The sequence below is a fragment of the Corythoichthys intestinalis genome, chromosome 15 (genome assembly GCF_030265065.1).
Source record: "Corythoichthys intestinalis isolate RoL2023-P3 chromosome 15, ASM3026506v1, whole genome shotgun sequence".
Classification (NCBI taxonomy): Eukaryota; Metazoa; Chordata; class Actinopteri; order Syngnathiformes; family Syngnathidae; genus Corythoichthys; species Corythoichthys intestinalis.
The window spans coordinates 6,133,701-6,150,100 of NC_080409.1; the positions used below are offsets into that span (position 1 = coordinate 6,133,701).

Genomic DNA, 16,400 nt, shown 5'->3' on the forward strand with positions numbered 1-16,400 from the left:
GTGCTGTCAGCTATGGTTTACTATCAATTCTCTGTGAATGTAGAGCAGAGTGGCGCAGCGGAAGCGTGCTGGGCCCACACTTGTATCTTTTTTTGCAATGCACTGCAGGCAAGTGCAAACTGTAGTAAGACTAAAGTTGTTTACAATGTTGCAGTTGTTGTTTCAAGCTTTACCCTTCAGTCTGCTTGATAAAGCTCTTTGCAATTCATGCTCTTTGATCTGGTAAGAGTTGCCTACCTTCGCTATTAGATCACGAGTATTCACCAATGTTCTAAATCCAGCGTTTTTACCGCTCGCCCACACTACCCTGGTTTGTGACCCCAAGACATCACAACTTTAAAGCAATTATTCTATGGTTTCTGGAGAGCGTTGTTGATCAAGAGCAATGAACAATTCCAGTTCTGTGTATGAAAAGCAGAGTGGCGCAGCGGAAGCCTGCTGGACCCATAACCCAGAGGTTGACGGATCGAAATGGCAGAGCACTGCAGGCAAATTGTAGGGGGACTAAAGGTGTTCACAATGTTGCAGTTGTCGTTTCAAGCCTTACCCTTCAGTCTGCTTGACAATGGGAAAATGGCCGCAATGTTCATGTTCTTAAAGTGTCCATTTCAGATTAGCATTACAGGTAGAGATAATTGAACTCGGATTTCGCAAACAAATAACTGGATGAGCAGATTAGATTGTTCAAGAATGCATGACTGCAAATAGAATCAGATAACCAAAAAGTACAATCTTTTGGTTCTTAAAAAGCATTCAATTGCCTCACGTGTCTTCAATCAGGCCCAGTGAAGGATATCACTTGGCAGTGGTGGGATTTGAACACGCACCTCCGAAGAGACTGGAAATTCAATCCAGCACCTTGGACCTCTCGGCCACACTACCCAGGTTTGTGACCCCAAGCCATCACAACTTTAAAGCAATCAATCTATGGTTTCCGTAGAGCATTGTTGATCAAGAGCAATGAACAATTCCAGTTATGTAAACAAATAGCAGGGTGGCGCAGTGGAAGCGTGCTGTGCCCATAACCCAGAGGTTGACGGATCAAAACCGTCCTCTGCCATTTAAACTTGTATCTTCTTTGGCGGAGCACTGTCGGCAAAATGCAGTGAGACTGAAGGTATTCACAATGTTGCAGTTGTTGTTTAAAGCTTTACCCTTTGGTCTGCTTTATAATGGAAAAATGGCCTGTCCTTAATTTATGCTCTTTGATCTGGTGAGAGTTGCCTACCTTCACTATTGGATCATGAGTAATCACCAATGTTCGTGTTCTTAAAGTGTCCATTTCAGATTAGCCTTACAGGTATAGATAATTCAATTTAGATGTCGCAAACGAATTGCTAGACGACCAGTTTTTACAAGAATGCATGGCTGCAAATCGAATCAGATAACAATCTTTTGGTTCTTAAAAAGCCATCAATTGATTCAGACATCTTCAAGCAAGCCCAATGAAGGATACCAGTTGGCAGTGGTGGGATTCGAACCGACACCTTCGGCGAGACTGGCACCTTAGACCGCTCGGCCACACTACTTTGGTCTGTGCTTCCGAGCCAAAACAACTGGAAAGCGATTGATCCATGGTCTCTGTTACTAATTGTTGATCAACAGCAGTGAACAGTTGCAGTTCTGTCCATGAAAAGCAGAGTGGAGCACAGTGCTGGGCCCATAACTCATGAGTCCCTGGATCGAAACCATCCTCTGCTGCTTAGACTTGTATCTTCTTTGGCAGAGCACTGTAGGCAAAATGTAGTGAGACTCAAGGTGTTCACAATGTTGCAGTTTTTGTTTCAAGCCTTACCCTTCAGTCTGCGTGACAATGGGAAAATGGCCTCTCCTCAATTAATGATCTTTAATCTGGTGAGAATTGCCTGCCTTCACTATTAGATCATGTGTAATCCCCACTGTTCGTGTTCTTAAAGTGTGCATTTCAGATTAGCATTACAGGTAAAGATAATTACATTTGGATGTAGCAAACAAATTGCTAGACGGCCAGATTGTTCAACAATGCATGACTGCAAATAGAATCAGATTAGCTAAGAGTAGAATCTTTTGGTTCTTAAAAAGCCTTCAATTGACTCAAACATCTTCAGTCAAGCCAAATGATGAGTACCAGATAGCAACGGAGGGATTCGAACCCACACCTCCGAAGAGACTGGAATCTTAATCCAGCACCTTGGACCGCTCGGCCACGCTACCCTGACGTGTGCTTCCAAGCCATCACAAGCCTAAAGCAATCAATTTTAGGTTTCTGTTGCTGATTGTTGATCAACAGCATTAAGTCATGGTTAGTGGTTATTACTATGTTAGTAATGGGTTTAAGTCCTCTCAAGCGCCGCAGCTAGAATCACCGTGCGAGCCTGTCCTACAAACATGCAAATACATGCCCTCCTGTGAGGGTGCGTATTGCCCATGATCTGTCAACGTGAACGCGCGGTGCGGACACGAATGTGGCACATTCATTGCAGCAGGAGCAACATGTACAGAATAACTTCCATCCAAGCCTCCACGCAGAGGTAACACATAATGAGTCAAATCTCAAGTGTATGTGTGTGCCCCCCTAAACTAAACCTCAGTTTTATAACTGTCTCGTGAAGTACCCTTCGTCTCTTTGCAACTCTTTAAATTAGCTGACTGCCCAGCCTACCTGTTGACCAGCTAGGCTAGCCCCTCGCCATAAATCAATTACCGTAATTTTCGGAATATAAGGTGCGCCTGACTATACAGTAAGCCACCACCCACCAAATTTGACACAAAAACGGCATTTGTTCATAGATAAGCCGCACTGGACTATAAGTCACAGGCGCCCTCACCGTAATATGGGATATTTACAAAAGATGTTAACCGGTAACACTTTATTTGACAGCGGCATCATAAGGCTGTCATAAGACTAAATAAACACCCATGAAGCTTTGAACCAATTGGCTGCAACGCTTCATTTGGCCATCACTGCTCCCTTGAGGGAGACAGTTAACCTCTGCTGCCACCTGCTGTCAATACTGTTGTCGTCCAACATCCCTCCTAGCATGCAATGCAGCGCTACAGATGTCAATAACAAAATACATGTTCAGTGCTAATTACTTCTTCAGTTACTCATCTGGTTGTTTCATTCATTGCTAGTTATGGTACTTGGTAACACTTTATTTGACAGTAGCCCCATAAGACTGTCATAAAACCATCAAAATTATGACATGACACTTTCATGAACATTAATAAATGCTCATGACAGATATCATTTTGTGTCATCTGGCATCTTATCTCACTTTTGAATGAATGTAAAAGATCTGAGCTGGACATAAATGGAATTGGTGACATAATTTGCCGGATGACACTTAATGACAATTATTAGTGACAACTATTTCGACCTTACGACCCCGGAGTGTTTTTTTTTTTTTTTTTTTTTTTTTTTAATAAATAATGTTCACTTTTGGTTTGTGTTGCATGCTCTTATCTTGGCGCAGGAAGCGAAGAGCAGATAGTACTAATGGCATGCGAGGAAAAGCACATGTACACACGAAGGTTTTCGCACACACGAGGAAGAGCGCACATGCGCTCACGAAGAAGTCATACAGCCGAGTGAGAGAGAGGGGGGACGGATTACAGGTGCAATTGCACATTTGTTGCTTGAGAAGCATCCACAGGGACAACACTTGTATATCACACTTTTTGTACTGTTTATTGTGCTTTCTCAATTGCGGTCGAATACTTGGGGTGAATTTATCTTACTGTTTTTGATGATGTGTGGACACTAACTGATACATGCTAATCGTTTGTGTGGATTGTTATTGCTTTTATTGAAGATGCAACAGATTTAATTTCATTTTTACTTTAGTTTCATTCTGCAAGTGTTGAGGTCATGAGGAGCTGAATAATATCAGCAAACGACACGGACGTCTGTGATCGTCATTTCGGAGCTTAGCTTGGTGTCTCGCTGGGACTTTAGGACAGTACAATAACATATAATGTTTTTGGATAGTTATTTTGAGATTTAGGGGTACTTAAAGGCATAAGCGGATTTTAAGAAGGGGCAGGGGGGACCGCCCCCCCCCCCCCCCCCCGGTGGCCGAAAAGTGTCATTAATGAAAAGAATAGAAAAATATATTTTTATAATGGATCGAAATTATTTTTCGAACAGATCATGTGACTAGCACCTTAGACGGTAATTTGCTTTGCATATAATTTTAACAACAACAAAAAAATAGGGGAGGGGAATTTTATTTTTCAAATGATTTTTTTTCTTTGATTGAAAATATTATTTTTTTTTGATTGAAGCAACTTTTTTGGGGATTGAATGATTTAGACACAAATGTCCTATCACTAATATGGCTCAAACACAAAAATGATTTCTTCAATCAAAGAAAACTTTTTCAAAGAAAAATTAATTGTTCAAATGCAAATTTTTCAATCTCAAATATTTTTCGCATTCAAAAACGTTTTCTATGATTGAATTTTTTTTTTGATTGGAGTGATTTTTCTTTTTGAAGATGTATTTTGAAGCAACTAATTTTTTGCTTGAATAATAAAGACAAAAACGTCCTAGCCAGAATGTGGCCCTAACACAAATCAACATTACTTCAATCAAAACAAAGGCAAGAGGAGGAAAGAACTGGGATCGTTTCCAGCCAACTAGCATTCCTAGCTTGCTGGCTATTCTCGCCTAGCCGCACGCAACAAGCGACACCTTGACCACACCGTTTACAACGCAATGCCGCCGAAAAAAGGTCCGACACCAGAGGAGTTTGAGGACATAAAACATTCTCTTACTTCCTTGATTGAAGAGGTGACTGCGATCGGAGTACAGCAAAGACAACTTCTGGGGCTGCTGGAAGAAGTCAAACAACTTCGCATCCAAAATGCGGAAAAAGATCGGCGCATCACTCAGCTGGAGAGGCGAGTGGACGAGCTGGAGCAAAGTGCCCGTAAAAACGACGTGGTTATCACCGGCATCAAGATCCGACCGCGCACTTACGCGCGTGCGGTGGCCACGGACGACGTGGAACCCAGCCAGCAGGAGGAAAACTCGGTGGAGCAACAAGTGGCATCTTTCCTTCGGAGCAAGGGAATAACGTTGGACTTGGAGCACATCGAAGCGTGCCACTCGTTGCCGATGAGGAATGACAGACCGCCAGCCATCATCATGAGATTTATCAGTCAAAAAAACAAGACAATGCTGCTGAAACAAGGTCGCAAGTTAAAAGGTACCGACGTATATATGAACGATCACTTAACACGGAAGAATGCTGATATCGCCAAAAAGGCAAGATATCTTAAAAAACAACGCAAAATTCAACACACGTGGGTAGTCAATTGTAAAATATACATTAAATTGAACGGAACGCCTGAGGAAGCAAAAGTGCTGATGGTGCGAGATATTGAAGAGCTTGAAAAGTACTGATACCTATCAAGACCAGGTACCATCTCTGCATACATTGACTATGAACGATACATCAAACACACGAACTCTACTCAGGAATAAGAGCGATATTGATACACTACTGCGAACCCTTCAGCACAAACAAATAGAACTTGAGGCCTTTGAATCCAACGAGTCCAACAAAACAGACCCTAATATAGAAATTGATCCTGACAATCATTTTTTTTCTTCTACTGTTACCAATTGTAATTATTTTACACGGCATCTGTATGAAAATCATATCAACTCAATGGGCAAACTGTCAATTATACATTTCAACAGCAGAAGCATGTACAAAAATTTCAGCTCTATCAAAGACTATCTGCAACAATTTACACACCCCTTCAGCATAATTGCTATCACAGAAACGTGGTTTAATATTGATAAAGGTATTGATTTTCTTATGGATGATTATGAATTAAAATACATAAATAGAGAAAAGAAAACTGGTGGTGGAGTTGCCCTATATATACATAAATCAATTAAATGTATGGTATTAACAGATATGTCAAGAACACTGGATGGGTGCATGGAATGTTTGACAATAGAGATCTACAATGAAAAAAAGAAAAATATAATTGTCAGCTGTATCTATCGATCACCAGGTTCATGTATTGAATCCTTCACTGAATGGATGGGCCAATTGTTTTCCACTATTAAGCAAAAAACATTATTCATCTGTGGAGATTTTAATATTGATTTATTAAATCCAAGCAAACTGGCAGCAATAGACGATTTTTTGGATACAATGTATAGTATGTCTCTTTACCCAACAATAACTAAACCAAGTAGGATTACATCACACAGTGCTACAATTATCGACAATATCTTTACTAACAACTTGGGAAATCAGATAGTCAGTGGCTTGCTCATATGTGATATTACAGATCATTTACCGGTTTTTACCTTATTTGATTGTGATATCTGGAAAAGTAAGGATAGTGAAGTGGTATATCAACGGAAAAGAAGCAAAGAAAATATTAACGCATTCAATAACAGTTTGATGGTCCAGGATTGGACTACTGTATTTAGGGAATCAAATGTGGACAGTGCATATGATAAGTTCCTAGAGAAATTTACTTCTCTTTATAATACGCACTGTCCTGTTGAAGGAAGCAGTACAAAGAAAAGGGAATTCAAATGCCCTTGGTTGACAAAAGGAATAATCAACGCCTGCAAAAAGAAAAATTATTTATACAAGTTGTTTATCAAGTTAAAAACCAAAGAAGCTGAACTGAAATATAAGATTTATAAGAACAAATTAACAGCTATAATAAGAACTAGTAAAAAGCTATACTACAACAAACAATTATATGAAAATAAAAATAATATAAAAGGCACATGGAACATATTGAACAAATTAATCAAACAAGGATCTACCAAGGCAACATATCCTGACCACTTTATTGAAAAGAATGGTATAAATTATGATATGAAAAAAGTTGTTAACAGCTTTAATAGTTTCTTTGTAAAAATCGGTTCAGAATTGGCTGCAGGTATTCCGGACCAGGACCCCGACCACTATTATAAAAGAATTAAACGGAATCAGAATTCAATCTTTCTCTATGCCACCAGTGAGCAGGAGGTGATAAATACTGCATTGAAGTGCAAGAGCAAGCTGTCCACCGACTGTCACGATATTGACATGTTTATTGTTAAAAAAGTTATACATAGTATAGCAACGCCCCTCACTTATATTTGTAATTTATCATTTCAATCGGGTCAATTTCCAAACAAAATGAAAATTGCTAAAGTAATTCCAATACACAAAAATGACAGTAAACACAGTTACACAAATTATAGACCGATATCACTATTACCACAATTTTCTAAAATCTTGGAAAAACTATTTACCTGCCGATTTAATAATTTTCTTGATAAACATAACATAATTAACCAGGGCCAGTATGGATTTAGAACAAAAACAACCACCTCAATGGCAATTACAGATGCAGTAGAAGAAATCACAAATGCATTGGATGAAAAAAAACATGCAGTTGGAATTTTTATTGATCTAAAGAAAGCTTTTGACACAATTGATCACACAATTTTACTCAAGAAACTACATCTGTATGGTATCAGGGGGGTTGCTGGGGAGTGGTTGAGAAGTTATTTAACAGGAAGGGTACAATATGTGAAAATGGGGAAATGGTCATCAGAACATCTCAGTATCTCTCATGGGGTCCCTCAGGGGTCTGTTTTGGGACCAAAATTATTTAATATTTATATCAACGATATATATACTGTATCTCAGTTATTGAAATTTATACTTTTTGCAGATGACACAAACATATTCTATAGTAGTGAAAACCAAAATGAATTGGTAACTACCGTTAATGAGGAATTAAGTAAATTAAAGAGGTGGATGGATATAAATAAATTATCACTTAACTTAAATAAGACAAAGGTAATGATATTTAGTAACCTAAAATATAACGCAGAACTACAAATAAAGATTGATGGGGTCCCAATCGGGAATGTAAATGAATTCAAATTTCTAGGAGTTATTGTAGATAGTAAATTATCATGGAAACCCCACATCAGACATATCAAAACCAAGATCTCCAAAAGCCTGTCACTAATAAACAAAGTGAAATCATACCTTGATGACAGTGCACTCCGCACTTTGTACTGTTCTCTAGTGCTCCCATATTTCACATATTGCATTGAAGTGTGGGGAAACACTTACAAATCTACCATCAATTCATTAGTCACATTGCAGAAACGTGCGGTACGAATCATACATAAGGTTGGATTTCTCGATCACACCCACCGTTTATTTGCTCTCTCAAAACTATTAAAAATCAAAGATCTTGTAAACTATCATACAGCTATAATGCTATTTAAAGCAAAAAATGAATTACTGCCCCAAAATTTACAAAACCTATTTAAGGTTCGTGAGAATATCCATAGTCTGCGAGGCTCTGGAGATTTTATGTTGCCAAGATTTCGAACCACTTGCAAACGTTTTCGTGTGTCTGTATGTGGAGTGAAACTCTGGAACAATTTAGACAATCATTTCAAGCAGTGTCAGAATATGCAAAAATTTAAATCGCTGTATAAAAATATGGTCTGGTCACAATATAATGACATTTGCTGACAATGTGTGTTGCTGTTTATGTCAGTTGGTGTAAATATTGTAATTTTTGGGAATGAGCCAACATTAGTTGGTTGTCTGTTGGTTTAGTTGTTTTTGTCTGTTTTTCCTTTTTTCTTCTTTTCATTGTGTAGACATGAGTATCCCACAAGTAAGGATGCTGGACAATGAGATCAGGGGTGGGACAAAATAAGTTTTTTTCTTCTTCCCACTCCCTTTCGAGTACAATTATTTTTGTTGAATTATATTGTATGTTTTTTGTTTCTTTTGTGTGTGCATGCTCGAAATAAAAAAGTTTCATCATCATCATCATCATCATCAATCAATGAAATTGCTTTAATTAAAAAAAAAAAAAAAAAAAAAAAAAAAAAAAAAAACGACTCCAATAAAAATAAAAATCAAAGAAAAATAGCCTTCACATGTATTTTTATTTTAGTTTCAAATTGATTTTTGCATTCAAACACATTTATTTTGATTGAAGCAACTTTTTTTGATTGAATAATAAAGACACAAATCTACGTCCATATGGCTCCGCCCACGGGATACAATTTTGGCGAAAAGTATTGCCTAAGCAGCCTGATTTAGAATTCCCCTCAAGAATGATGGGAAACAAAAAACGCTCATTGTCAACTTATTATAAATCTTCCTGTAAGTTAATTTTATTGTTGACACTGCGTTTTGGGGTCAACAACATGTTGTGCCCCTTCTGCCCCAAAGTCAAACTCCGCCTATGCTTAAAGGGTTAATTCCAATTTACGCAGAAATTAGGGTTACGTCCCCGGCGTAGGATCGGAATTCATTCATAAGCCGGGGACCACCCCAGATAGCAGACAGACATTGAAAAAGTTGTTGAATCATCATTCCGCTGTCACTCATATCAGTGATTGAACGTTGACACGCGAAGTTGATTTGTCATCACTTTTGCACCCTCGATTAATGTTGTTCCAACTTCGAAATCCTTACAAAACCTAAACCTCATTTCGATTATTAATAATATTGGAATAACCCTGAATCAATGTTGTGTCATCATCTTCATTTACAACCACGATGCTATTAGCAGGTACTGTATCATATGTTAGTTTAACATACTTCAGTATTTTGTGGTGAAGTGAATTTCTCAACCAATTTCAAACCAAATTAAGGCTACATGTGGGAACGGAGCTACGTAGCTACTTAGCTAGCTACAATGGAAAAATGACCGCAATGTCTTGGTGTTCAATAAATTAATTCAGACGAGGCCCGATTTTGTAATATCTAGTGATTTTAGTGCTTAAATTGGAAAAAGAATTAGGTTTGCCTGAACTGAGCTCTACTTAGCTAGCATCCAGGCTAAATAGGTCTTCGCTTGTATGCCAATTACAGCAAATGCACCGTTTCTTACAATTTCGGCAACTTTGTGAATGAATGAAACTCGCAAAAAAATGGGTCTGTGTTATTTATTGTAATCTCTGATTTTTTTAAATGTTATACAAGTTAGACGTTTGTAGTGGACCAACATACACATGGACACTCGTGTTTCAACTTTCAACATAGGTGAAAATTCAATTTAATAAAAGTCACAAAAGAAATAGTTTAACAAAATATCTTGGGCCCAACATAAAAGAGGCCAGCATAACAATAGGCTTCAACCAAACTGACCTGACCTCTAGACACATCTCTGTGGCCGTTTAAATCAGGGCGGACTCTACTAATGACCACCTGAAGGAGGTATGACAAATTATCCAAACATTCTAATGTGCATTTAAACAGTGAAAACTACTCCATACTAATTAAATCAACTTAAATATCCCCCCCTTCAGAATGGTAGGTGCCAGATCTTACACAGCTGTGGTCATTACCTCAAATTGTCAAATGAAATCCAGTAAAGTATTCAGACAGATATTAACTAAGGTGTGCACCCATTAGCAAATACATGTCCAAAAAATATCACATAAATAATTAAATCTTGAAACACTAAATTGTGGTGGTAGTGGGAGCCACCACAACGTTACTGTAAGTCCCACCTGTGGTTTTGTGGCAATTGGCCGTGCTGTGCAGAGTAATAGCCTAAATAATTGTAAATTGCTGTCATAACATTTATGCCATGGATATTATCTGAAATTGAGGCTTGTAAATCCCACAGCATGTCAAATCGGCTTTTGGGTGTTGTTTTCAGCACCATTTTCTGCGTATTTTCTTTTACCTGTGCCCATCTCGTCATCCCTGTGCTGTCATATGTACTTTACGTACCGGCACCTTATGATTTACAAATTAAGCACTGACCATACTGATGATTTTGATGGAAAATCAACGTTTATTCAACGTTGGTCTGCTACCTGGCACCTGTATTTGTATTATGTTTTCGTGTTCTGTCAATTTTGTTTGCATTTCCACATTATATTTGAAGTGATCATTTGTGAAACTTATTGCTGTGGGGACTTTGAACACACCTAAATAGTTAAAAAAAAAAAAAAAAATGCCTCAAGATTAATGTTCGCACATTTTAACAAAAGTATTCATTTTAAAAAAAAGCCCAAAAACACAAAAGGTTTGGACTTAAGAGTTCAATCCTCTGTTTTAAATTTATCATGGCAGCTGTTAATTTTATTCGAGTATTTTTCTGTATTAAAAATACAGGGCTCACAATGATTGCTTTTCATGTGCTTATATCACTCAAATATGGACCTTTCTAATTCAGTTTTGAGTAAAATTATTATAATTATAAATAAAAATCAGTTCACATACAAAAAAAAATAATAATAATGAAAGGGTGATTGTTACCGGAGTTGGTCGGCTCTACCAAAGAGGTGCCCCCTTTTTTTGTTGTTTTTTGACAAAAACAAAAAACAAATGAATAAAAGTTACACCCAAAAACACTTTACAGAAATGAGAGGGAATGTAATTACTTTCCACCCCTGGTGGCCTGTAAATCGTCATATCAGCAATATATTTGTAATTTGACTACTTGACGCATTTTGGGGAAAATAATTTTGGCCACCAGAGGACAGCATAGGAGCACTTTTGCCCATTTGCCTCCATATGACTAAGAATATTCTGTAGTCGTGAACACAATTTATTGATATACTTGTTAACAAACGGTAAACATTCGAATATTTACTCTTTCAGTGCTATTGACGATGATAGACGTCCAATCATGCGGGTCTTAAAAAACTTAGAATGAGAATGAACATTTGCTGCCAAGCCCTCCCATTTCAAATGGATTGGACGTCTAGCACTGTTAGCAGAGACTATGTTATATAATAAATGAACTCATTGGTTGCAACTCACGGCGAGAGACGTCCCATTCTTTTGAACTGGGAAGGGTGGCAGCAATCGAATGGGTAAATGTTAATCGGTCTGCTTCCTTTGAGCATCACAGAAATCGTAAAATATTTGCTGAAGCCGTTTTTAAACAAAACAAATACACTATATAAATTTTTAAAAATGCACAGTTCCTATGCAACAGTCATGTGAAAAAATTGGGACACTCCATGAACTATTCAGTTCTTTATGGAGAAATGTTCACATATCAATGTCTGATGTTGTTTTTCTTTTATCTCTGGAAAACAAAGTGATTTATTTGCAGGTAAACAACAAAAAATAACATTGTTTTACTCATTAAACTGAATATATCAACAAAAATGCGTATTCTAACTGAGGAAAAAGTTAGGACACCCAACCACCTCATAGCTGGTGTTACCCCCTTAGGCTGAAATAACTTCAGTGAGACGCTTTTTGGAGCCATCAACCAGTCTTTGACATCGGTCTGAAGAAAGTTTGGCCCACTCCTTAACGCAGAATACTTTCAGCTGTGAGTTGAGAGGTTTCTTGCATGTACGGCCCGTTTCAAGTCACCCCACAGCATCTCAATGGGATTAAGATTTGGGCTTCGACTTGGCCATTCCAGGACTCTCCATTTCTTCCTTTTCAGCCAGTCCTTGGTGGATTTACAGGTATGTTTTGGGTCATTGTCATGTTGTAGGGTCCAGTTTCGCTTAAGTTTTAATTTTTTCACCGATGATCTCACATGTTCCTCAAGCGCCCGTTGATACACGATAGAATTCATGGTGGATTCTATGATGGTGAGCTGGCCAGGTCCTGCTGTAGCAAAGCATCCCCAAACCATGACACTTCCACCTCCATGCTTCACATTTGGCATGAGGTTCTTTTCCTGGAGTGGTGTGTTGGGTTTACGCCAAACATGTCCTCTGTTCTGCTGTCAAAATATTTCAATTTTAGATTCATCTGTTCAAAGAACATAATTCCAGAAGTCCTGGTCTTTGTCTACATTCACTCTGGCAAACATCAGTCTGGCCTTCATGTTCTTCTTGGAGAGCAAAGGTTTCCTCCTTGCACACCTTCCATGAAGGTTAAACTTGTGAAGTCTCTTTCTGATTGTAGAGGCATGTACTTTCACATCAACAGTAGCAAGAGCCTTCTGTAGGTCCCATGATGACATTTTAGGGTTTTTGGAGACTTTCTTTGGCATATTGTGGTCTGCTCTCGGGGTGAACTTACTTGGACGGCCAGACGTGGGCATCTTGGCAGTTGTTTTGAATGTCCTCCACTTGTAGACTATTTTCCAGACATTGGAATGGCTGATTTTATATATCTATCTCTCTCTCTCTCTCTCTCTCTCTCTCTCTCTCTCTCTCTCTCTCTCTCTCTCTCTCTCTCTCTCTCTCTCTCTCTCTCTCTCTCTCTCTCTCTCTCTCTCTCTCTCTCTCTCTCTCTCTCTCTCTCTCTCTCTCTCTCTCTCTCTCTCTCTCTCTCTCTCTCTCTCTATATATATATATATATATATATTTTTTTTTTTTAGATCTTTTGAAATCCTTTACCAGACTCATAAGCCTGTACAATCTTCTTTCTGAAGGCCTCAGACAGGTCCTTTTATCTCACCATGGTGTTTTCTCTCACATCAACAGTCAAGGGCACACCAAATTAAATGTGAGGTTTAAATAAGGCAAGCCTCCTTTAAAACACTGGGTAATCATGTTCTAGTGACGTGCACCTGATGTGATACCCCTATGTGTGATTTTAGCCATTTTAAGTGGGATTGAATGTGGGCGGTGTCCTAATTTATTCCTCAACAGAAATTGCATTTATATAAAATTACATTTTACAGAAAGTTATTTAAAAAAAAAAAAAAAACAGTTATAGTTGTTTAGTTTTGTTACTTGAATCTCTCAAAATGGTTAAAATTGTTATTAAATATCCATATGACCAAATATGTTAAAAAATACACAGGCTTCCATAGGGTGTCATAATTTTTTTCACATGACTGTAGCAGCCTCCCACTTCAAATGGGTTGGACATCTCCTGGTGATGAACTCATTTCAATAGACGGCAGAAGCATGAAAAGAACTTTCATTGCCCCTATCAAAATGGCCTAAAGGTAACGGCCATGTTGGTAGGGGCGACATTCCCATCAAAGTCAATGTGTTGACAATCAAATGAAGTCATAACTAGCTTACTTCACAACCGATTATTTCATCAATGTCAAACCATCTGCGCTTTACTCGGTTGTTGCCATTGACTGCACTAAACGTCCAATTGCTGCCACCCTCCTGCTTCAAATTAGATGTCTACAAGTAACGAACTCATAGCAGAAGGAGGATTGGACCCAAGGCCGTAGGTTTGGTCTCCGTATTGGTAGGGACGATATAACAGCATAACCTACATGTACACTTTTTTCTTGGGACGGGACATTAATAAGGCCAAAGAGATTGGGTGAATAGGGGTCAGCGCTACATTTCTCACCAATATGAACCTAATTAATTGAAAGGCTAAATGATTAATGCAAAATAGATCTGTATTGACTTATACTAACTTTCACACTGCAAATTTAGGCGAGTTAACAGATTAATGCATCGGATTATTCCATTTACTTTAAGTTAATATTACTATTTGTTCTTATTAAGCCCCTAAAAGTTGGTCATTTTTCACCTAGATCAAGAAAAAAATGCTTTCACATAATGTTTTGAACAATATCTATTCTTTAATTAAGAAGATTTCTGATAAACAAGTTTTTTTGTTGTTGTTTTTTTTTTTTTGGTTAATAAAATATACACAATTCTTGCTTAAAATAAGACTGTTATTCTTATTTTCAGCTAGCTATTTTTCTTATTTCAGGAAATCTGAGTAAAATTTACGTGAAATAATTTCACTTATTTGTAGTAGATTTACATTGAAAACAAGGAAATGTAAGCTCTTTTTTTTTTTCAAGTTTTAAGGAGGTGGGTTTTTGCAATGTACAGTGTATTGGTTTTGGCGATACACCGTTCGATTCAAATTTACTAAACATTTTTGAAAACTTCCAGAATAAATGTCTGGATTTTATTAGCAAATTTAAATTGCAACATTTGAGCACAAATTGTATTAACATACACAAAGAATACAAACGTGTTACTAATCCCTTAACTTTCCAGGAATGCAACAAATAAATAACATCTGTTTTTATACCACTCAAAAAAGTCTGTGTAAATAAATTAAATATCATACAAAAAACTTCTTAGCCAGGGAATAACAAAAATAAATAAAAATGAAGCCATCCTTCAGGTAAAAACTACTGCTTTTGTCCACAAGCACAGCCAAACTCAACTAAAAAATTACAGCTCCTTCGGGCTGGTTTAAGACCACATAAATCAAATTAAAAAATGAACACTAGGGAGCAGGGAGTAAACCTTGTTTCACTACATTTCTTACAGTTTAATTAACCTTAACAGTAGAAAACATACAGGAGGATGTTTCTCTCAAAGCAGCTTCCTCCTTGAGTTCGAGAAATTCACACAGATTAATGTTATGCTAACGCAGATGCAGGTTAGATTTTCAAAAGCAAAATTAGGGGTGTGTTCCTCACCTCCACAACACTTAAGTTTTTCTGCATTACTTACAGTGGCTGCTGCTGGCGGAAAAAAAACTACTAATATCCCTCATCTTCGAAGGGGGCGGAGGAGGAGACGTAGTATTTCTGTCGAGGTTGTGAATGGCACTGAATGCGTGTGTGTGTGTGTGTGTGTGTGGTGGGGGGGTCAAGTCATCAGCCAATCAAATGTGCGTTTCAGGGAAAAAATGGACTGGCTCATTCAGCAAGTGAAAAGTGGTCAATGTAAGTCTGAACACAATGAAAGTATTGTACGGTCATCCACTTAATAGTGGTAGGGTCAATTCTATCCGTACAACATATGGGAAAGACAATCTAAATGACCTATATAACAGAAATATTATATAATGAAAATTAGGTTGCTTAACAGTTGGTGGTGAGAATTTAAGCATCCTGAAAAGTTGGTAGTGTTATGTCGCTCCCTCTCCAATGTAAATCTACGCCCTTGATTGGGCGCCATATGATTGGACATAATTTTCTTGGGAAGGGTGACAAACACTCCTTTTTTTCCAGTAGTAGCTGATGGGTAGGCCAACCAGCAGTGTGAAACTAAATCTGGAAGCATACATATTGCTCAGCATTGGCAAGTTATTTCTTGGTATTCCTGACAGCCATGACATCATTTTAGTGCCGTATCGCCGCAACACTAGTAGGGCCGCTCTTCCTCCTCCTCCTCTGGGTGCTCTCTCGGTGCCGGAGATGAAAGTCAAAAGAAGAAAGGCGACGTCTCCGCAATTGACCCCCAGGCTTGCGCTATGTTTTTTAATGCGCAATACCTTTGACAAGCTCTCCTGGAGTGGAGCCCTTCACGCTGTCTCTTTACATGTTAGAAGGCAAAGATGCAAAGAGGCAAAATTCGGCATGCGTTGGTATCCCCAATCCATGCTCAAGGTTACTCAAAGGCAGTCTCATTCACTTGTATTGGCAAAAAAAAAAATTAACAATGTTCAAAATGCTACTTGTCCTACCGTATTTTTGTCCGATTCACACATTAAAAAAATTCACAAAATCGAGGCGCACAAGAGTTTGACGGG

The 16,400-nt window shown here is 38.1% G+C and overlaps 1 non-coding gene across 1 annotated transcript; it reads right to left on the reverse strand.

Annotated features, from left to right (window-relative positions):
* Positions 1-2,111: 2,111 nt before the first annotated feature.
* trnal-aag (transfer RNA leucine (anticodon AAG)) lies at positions 2,112-2,193 on the reverse strand. The gene has a single exon. It is a non-coding gene; the product is annotated as a tRNA-Leu (tRNA).
* Between the last annotated feature and the right edge of the window lie 14,207 nt (positions 2,194-16,400).